At 45.1% G+C, this 7,599-nt stretch overlaps 1 long non-coding RNA gene across 2 annotated transcripts in view; it reads right to left on the bottom strand.

Moving 5' to 3' along the window:
- Positions 1–2,937: 2,937 nt before the first annotated feature.
- Positions 2,938–7,599, bottom strand: part of LOC102383640 — a 24,948-nt gene continuing 20,286 nt past the window's right edge. For both annotated transcript variants that reach the window (XR_324695.2, XR_324694.2), the window contains exon 3: positions 2,938–3,136. This is a non-coding gene — a long non-coding RNA (uncharacterized LOC102383640). The remainder of the gene's footprint in view (positions 3,137–7,599) is intronic.

Below are 7,599 nucleotides of genomic sequence, written 5' to 3'. Positions count from 1 at the left end.
TACTATGTGACTGGCTTATTGATCTTACCTAAAATGCACATTGCAGTATGCTCACTGTGATACTGAGTGACAAAAAGCAACATAAACAACAGATAACTATTGAAAGATCCTATCCCACCATTACAACAAAGGTTTCTTCTGATAAATATATGCTCTGTGCTCTGAACAATACGATAATCATCACACAGGAGAATCTACATTACTCCACCCATAAAATACATAATCTGGGCCCCATCCTCTAGTGAACACCAGTGAATCACGCCCTAGTGTGTAGTAAAGTTCAGGTATAGCCAGAAATGTGAAAGAAGCAAGCTCAATGGCCTGCTGTTCCGATCTCCATACACCCCTAAGTTCCCAACATAACAGGACTGATTCCAGGAAAATCATTAATACGCATACATGTGGTTGTGGTACACATGGGTGCAGTTACTATAGATGTAGATATCCAACATTTTAATAAAGGGCCTGACAAAATACATTAAAAAATAAGCCTGCTAGTTGCCATAAGACATATTGCCCCCAAGAAATAAAATAACAAAATGTACCACATTAAGACCTCCCACATTTCAACACAGATGTATTGCTATATAGAATTTGATTCAGTTAAAGAAGGGTGCATGCTACTTCCAGACTAAAGCAGCAGACTTTGAAATGGTGTGGTCTCCTTTCATAGACTTTTGTAAGATTAGAAAAGGAACACTCCCCGCGCCCCCAAAAAAAGCAGCAGCCAAAACTTAGACTATGAAGCATCCAGTTTTATGTTTGAAACTGAAATCTGACAATATCATTTTTAAAAAGTCACCATTTTATTCTGTTCGTTAAAGAGGATTAGCCCAGACACAAAGCATGCAGAGATACCTAATGATCTCTTTTGGGATACTTAGAGTACATCCCACTAATAGAAACTCTACCATCAAAAGTTGCCTGCAAAGTAGGACCAGGGGACCAACAGTTACTGTATGAGACAAGGAAAGAGATCAGCAATTGATCCAGAAGAGTAAACATTTTTTTTTTTTTTTTTTTTTTTTTACTTTGAAGTTCTGGCTCAACTGAAATACTTCCTGCCCAAGTTCAGGGACATATCATGCCTTGGGCAAAGCAGCCCTGTGTAAGAATGAGTCAAGGCATGTGTCATCGCTTCTTTGCATGAAATTGTTGCTGTTTTTCTGTTTAATTTCTCACAAACTTTCTAATTAAACAAGGAATAAAATATGTCTGTCAAACTGTACTAAAGCCATGTTCACTGTTATCTGAACTGAAAGGAAAAAATAAAACAAAATTATACCAATAAAAATGGTATCTGATATATTTTCACAGAAAAGTAAATTTCTTTCCCCACCTGATATCCATTAGGTTACAAACTACCTAAACAACCATATGGTAATCATCAGTGGGTGCATTTACACATGCTACTAATGCACCTGAGTAAACACAGCCCTAGGCTCCATGTGACAGCACTGGGCAGCAAAAAGGCTGGCTGGGGCATGGGGATGTTACAGTATGCAGCTAGGCAGTAGACAGCACCCTTATGCCCCAGCCAGCCCTGGTCCCAGTCTACATGTGCATTTGAGCACACGTAATTACTCCATTATAGGATAGTATTTGTCCTGAGCACTACTATCCTACAGAGGAGTTAATTAGTTTACTGAGCCATAATACAGGTGCACATGTAGACTGTGATACTTTACTGCAAAGCTAATTAGTCAGCTCTGCAGGAAAGCGCACATGTAGATGCACCCAGTGGGTGCACCTAAAGTGCAATTAATGCACGTGAATGTTACTGCACAGTAAATTCAAGCACATTAAACTTTGCCCTGGAATGCATCTACACATGCAACCTGTTGGGCACAGATTTGCACCCAATAGAAGCAGTCAGGTCCAAGACTGCTCTTGTCCTGCTCTGACCCCGTGCAGCAGTCAGGAGGAGCTCCAGCTGCAGCTGCCCGGGTGCCAGCCCTGGGCTGGCAGTGGGTTCCAGGGGCACACTCAGGCTGGCAGGGGATGTTCTTCTAGGCCCAGTGCACCATGGACACTCCTTCCTGTCCCCTTGGCAGGGGCAGCCAGGGCACTATGACTATCTCTTCCTCAACTCCCTGCAGTAGGGCACCTGGGCAGCCACCCATGGACCCCAGGCCCACAGGACAACCCCAAGAACACATGCACTATGGACAGTTTGCAGGAAACACCTAACTTTATTTCCCTCCACCATACATCAACAGACTCACTCCCTCCCAACAACACACCCTTCCCTAACCCCAACATGTACCACCAATAAAGGACCCACTTCCCATGCAACTGTATATAGTGTCTGGTTTGTGAACTGACAGGAGGAACAATGAGGTGGAGGTGCCACAACATGGATCCCAGGGAGAGGCACTCAGCCTCTAGCAACACGACTGTGGGTGTGAACAATGCAGTGAGCTTGGCAGGCTGGGAGCTGGCCCCAAGGGTAAAGCTGGGCATTGTCTGACTGGCTCAGCATGCTCCCCGTCCTCCACAGGGTGGGGCCAGCAGATCGCATGTGCAGAACTGGCCCAGCTGCAGCCAGCTCCTACTCAGGGGCCGCATAGAGGGGGGTGAGCAGTGGGTGACAGCATAGGCAGGGGGCCAGACACAGAAGGCCAGACACAGACCACTAGGGAAGGAGGCAGCAGAGAGCCCTGTCTGGTACAGATGGCACTGTACCTCTGCCCAAGCCCACTGCGGGGGCTTGGAGCTGGGCTGCAGGCAGCTGCCAGGGGCCTGATGGGGCTGGACATCAGGCAGCACAAAGTTGACCACACGGGCCAGGATGATGTCAAAGACCTGGCAGTGCTCCTTAGTCACCTCCAACACTCAGACCACCATGGCAATCTACCAGTCCTTGGCCTCCAACAGCCTCTCCAGGAGGGCAGTATGCCTCTCCTCAAAGGTTAAGTACACCCGATCCCTCTCCTGCTCCCTCGCCAGGTCCTGGGCTCACCAGGCCCGAGAGTCCACGAGCTGCTTCTCTACCACTCTGACCAGCCAATCCAACAGCAGGATCTGGTCCTGGGTCTGGTGCTGGTGGGGGCGACACATGCTGATAGTGATGGTGACCTTGCAGCCCCATCTCTACCAGCAGCTGGTGGTTCTCCTCTGCGTGCAGTTGCTGGACCTGAAGAGCAAGGACAGAGAGGCTTTGTGAGAGTTTGCAACATTTTAGAGATAACATGCACTGTACTGAGGGGCTGCACACCGCCTGGCCTCAGATCAGGAGTCATGTGCAAACAGGTGCCCAGGGACCATGGTAAGTTGGCTGGGAAAGCCCTTCCACAGGCAGCTGCCCACCAAGCCCTCCATCCCCACTTCCACAGTGGCAAGAGGTGAACTACTTGCCACTCACCATAGGTAGCCTGCCTTCCCCACCCCCTACCCAAGCCAGCCCAGGGCTGGTTTCTGCCAGAAGCTGCCATGATAGCTCCAGACCAACTCCCCCACTTCTCTTCCCTATAGGTCAGACAGTTTGCTCCATTGCTGCTGGGACCAGAGCACCCAGGGCAAGGGGGTGAGGGACTCCTGCCCAGCTGGGATATGGAGCTGATGATGCTCCCCCTGTCCCAGGGCAGAGCCCCTGGCATGCATGGTCTGTGCCCCAAGCATGCCCCTGGTCAGAATCATCTGGGCACACCGCAACAAGCTGTTTGAATTCACTGAGCCATGAGAGTGGCCACTGGACACATTCCCAGATCTGAGGCATACCTACAGGCACAGGTGGGTGAAGCATGGGGGAGGTATGCTTGGCCCTGTTCTTCCTGGAATGAACCTGGAAGAAGTCAGAGCTGGTGTGCTGGTGAGGTGGGACTTGTGTTTGGTTCTATCTTTATGTAATCTGTGCACCCTCAAATCAAGATGACAATAAACCTTAGGAAAACCAGAGTTTGTGAAGTGGGGCTTCTTTTGTTACTGCATCAGCTATCTGCTTCACTAGGCTTACAGTACCTATATTTTATAAAGAACTGTATTAAACATGGCATCAACCTTGCCCTACCTAAAGGTAAAAAACTGACTAATTACAGGTGCCTTATGTGTTAATGGTATGAACCACGGGGACACCTTAAAGTCGTGTTTATAAATAATGATGACAAAGGTCCCTACTATAAGAGAAAAAACCTAAATTCTCTGCTTCTGAGCATACAAAAATAACTAAAAATACTAGGCAAGAAGTAGGCAAAATATGGCTTTCATATTCATCCCTGCTTCCACATACTTCTAAGTCTCAAAATTCTCCTTAGAGCCTAAAAACTATTTATGATTTGCCTCAGCCCACAAATAACTTATTTAGGAATGTTGGAAGAAAATCTTAACCTAACATTTTTTAGCTGTTTTGAGTAGTTTTGAAGGGTTTTGTTTTGGGGGTTTTTTGTTTTTTTGGCTCAACATTAACACCAAATGGCTGGAAGAATCTCCATACGACCCTGATCTCCTGAGCTCCATACACCCCTAAAGTCCCAAGGTGACAAGTCATGGATTCCAGCAAAGATATTAATAAACATACATGCTGTTGTGGTACACATGGGTGCACTTACTATCAATGTAGATATCCAACAATGTTTGGACATACATAATCCAAATGTCAAGTTTCTTCCCCAAACAGATCAGGGACTCAAATATAAAAGCTGTCTCATAGCCTTTTTAAATAAGAATTAAAGTGGTTTTTCCTGCTCTCTGTTTAGAAATGGCTGAAACATTTTAACTCAAAATTTTAAATAATTCGCACACACCCCAACACACACACCAGACCAGATGTCTGCCTAAATTTGAAACTAATTAATGTAGTGTTTGTTCTTCTGCAACTATCTGTGTTCATACATCTGCAGTAGCAGAGGGTCAGAGTACCTTACTATGACTACAGAGGCATGAGTTCAAGCTTTGCTCTGGACTTGTGCTGAAGGCTGCCTGGGTAACCCAGCTATAGATGGGCACCTGGTCTCCAAGTTTGGAGAGTCAAAGCAGTCAGAGACGATGCTAAGCACATCACAGTTTGGTGTGACATTGATTAAAAAGATTGGTATGACTAAACTACCTGCCATTTACATTCAGGCAGACCTTTGGCCTTTTTGATCAGTCCTAGAAAAGAAGTTGTGAACCACATGCAAGACAAACTCATTCAGGAATCTTAACACAAATAGAACTGCCTAGTTTCCAGGGAGCAACTCTGCCTCAATAATTAATTCCAGGTAGGGAGACTGAAGACATAAGCAAACTCCCTGACTGCTGGCAGCAGGTTCCCAAGTAAATTGCAACAGAAAATCAACTAGTACTTAGTATTTCTTTGCAAGACTAAGAACTTGCCAAGGAAAAGAACTGGTAAGGCTATGAATAAAATCATCATTTGGTGACATATGCCATAACACAGTGACCTGTTTTACACAGTGACAAGATATACATAGCAGTGAATCACATTCCTATTCAGTCCCCATATAGATATGGAAAACTGGGGTACCACTTAAATTTTTTTGTCTCATTTGTATCATACATTTATTAAACTAAAAGTTTCCCTCATATGATATGAAAACTCTGATGTCTTTGGAATCGGTATATATTTTTGCCATTGAAGAAATCATGCACAATGACAAAAGTCATATGCACTAATAAAATCACTAGCCTGGCCACCCTGTGGGTGTATATTGTATTACAGGCAATTAAGTCAATTTAACTTCCTTAGTGGCACAAGAAACACCACAAAGCTAAACACAATAAATACACTGGAGCCAATTAGAAATGGAGCCTGATAGCCTGGGGGAAACTCACATGGTGGGCTCGCTTATTTAATTTAAAGAGAAAAACTCTTCAAGCTTGTTAGGGTCATTAATGTAAAACAATCGCATAGGGCCTGATCCAGCAGGTCCTTCACTAGAAAAATTTTAATGGAACTTCCAAGTTTAGGATGATCGTGGAATTTGAGTTTTGATGAACAGCCTATGGAATTCAATGAGCTTTAGACTGATCATTTGGATTTATTAAAAGGCCTAAATGTTTACCAAGGGTTTCATAGTTTCATTGCTGGTAGGGTTGGAAGGGAGCTGAGCAGATCATCAAGTCCGACCCCCTGCCCTGGGCAGGAAAGAATGCTGGGGTCAAATGACCCCGGCTAGGTGATTATCTAGACTTCTTTTGAAGACCCCCAGGGTAGGAGCAAGCACCACTTCCCTTACCAGAGTATGCAAAATATGCCTTTCATATTCAAGGGTGTGGGTTGTAGCCATGCTGGTCTAAGGACATAGGCAGACAAGGTTCTTTGGGTAAATCCGATAACTTTTATTAGACTAACTCAAATAGTGGGAAAAATTCTTCTTAGCAAGCTTTCAGGCATAAACACCCTTCATTAGGCTGAGGAAGCATCTGCAGATTGTCTGTGCTTTTCCTGGATGGAGAGGAAAAGCAGCCAGAGGCCTGTGCTGGATCTCCTCGTCAGTGTTCACTTTCTGAGAGGTGGCTACTGAGGTAGGGGCAGGGCTCAACCACCTCCTGGGTCTTTCCCTCAATGGTAATTTGGGGAGGGGGTCACATTCATAGCCTGGAGCGGGTGATAGAGCACTTCAGTCGTCTTGATGTTGAGAGAGAGGCCCAAAAGTCTGGTGGGCTTCTACAAAGAGATCCTGTGTTGTTCGGAGGTTTCCCTCAGTGTATGCAAGGATGGCACAGTGGTCAATATATTGAAGGTCAAACGTTGTTTTGCATACTCTGGTCTTCAAGGAAAAACATTCCCGATTGAATGTCACTGAACAAGGGCATAACTAGGAAGTTTTGCATCTTGGGCAGCAATGTCTGGGGTAGGGGGCAGAATTTTACCTGCTTAGGGACTCAAAGATCCTAGCTGCTGAAACACAGCCTTCCCACCTCTGGTTCATGTTGCTGTGATGTGGTGTCCCCATACCATAGCTGCTGCTCCCATGACACTGGCTTCCCAGTGACCGCTATTCTGACACCCCCTCTACATCAGTGCCCAGTGCCACCAGTGCCTTCATTCAACCACTCCTAGTTACACTCCTGCCCTGAATGAAATGGAGCTGTTTACATAGAGGAGGAAGGCAGATTTGGGTCTTTTGATAGTAAGCTCTTTGGGGCAGGACTTTTTTTGTTTTTTCAAACACCCAGCCAGTATACCTGTGGGAAGGCAGATGGCTGATAGTAACAGTAGTAATTGCTAAATGCCTTTTCAACCCCCAAATAAATCGACATTTGGCACGTGTTGTTTACATATTCTTCTGGCTGCAAGTACAGAATAAGATTCCTAAATCTGTATTTGCAACTCTGGCACCATGATGACATAAAAACACAACACAAAGAAGCATTTTGTAATATTTGGACAACTGTCTTTTACATTATGTAAAGCAGTTGGTAGCCAGAAAGTACATCACATATGCTCTAATTGGAGGAGTGTCCACCTGTTGTTATATTCATTATTTGTGCATCTGACATTATCGCAGTGCTTCTTTACACAGGGATCCTCGTGGCTCTTATACAGAAGCTCTACCATATGAGACAGATGTAAGACTTCCTCTGGCCAGGCCAGTAGAAATTGTTAATCTTGTCACAGCTGGAAATTACTTTCAACATACCTTGTAAGCATAGGAC

This window comes from Alligator sinensis, unplaced genomic scaffold (genome assembly GCF_000455745.1).
Source record: "Alligator sinensis unplaced genomic scaffold, ASM45574v1 scaffold66_1, whole genome shotgun sequence".
NCBI lineage: Eukaryota > Metazoa > Chordata > Crocodylia > Alligatoridae > Alligator > Alligator sinensis.
This window is presented reverse-complemented; position numbering and strand designations above follow the sequence as displayed.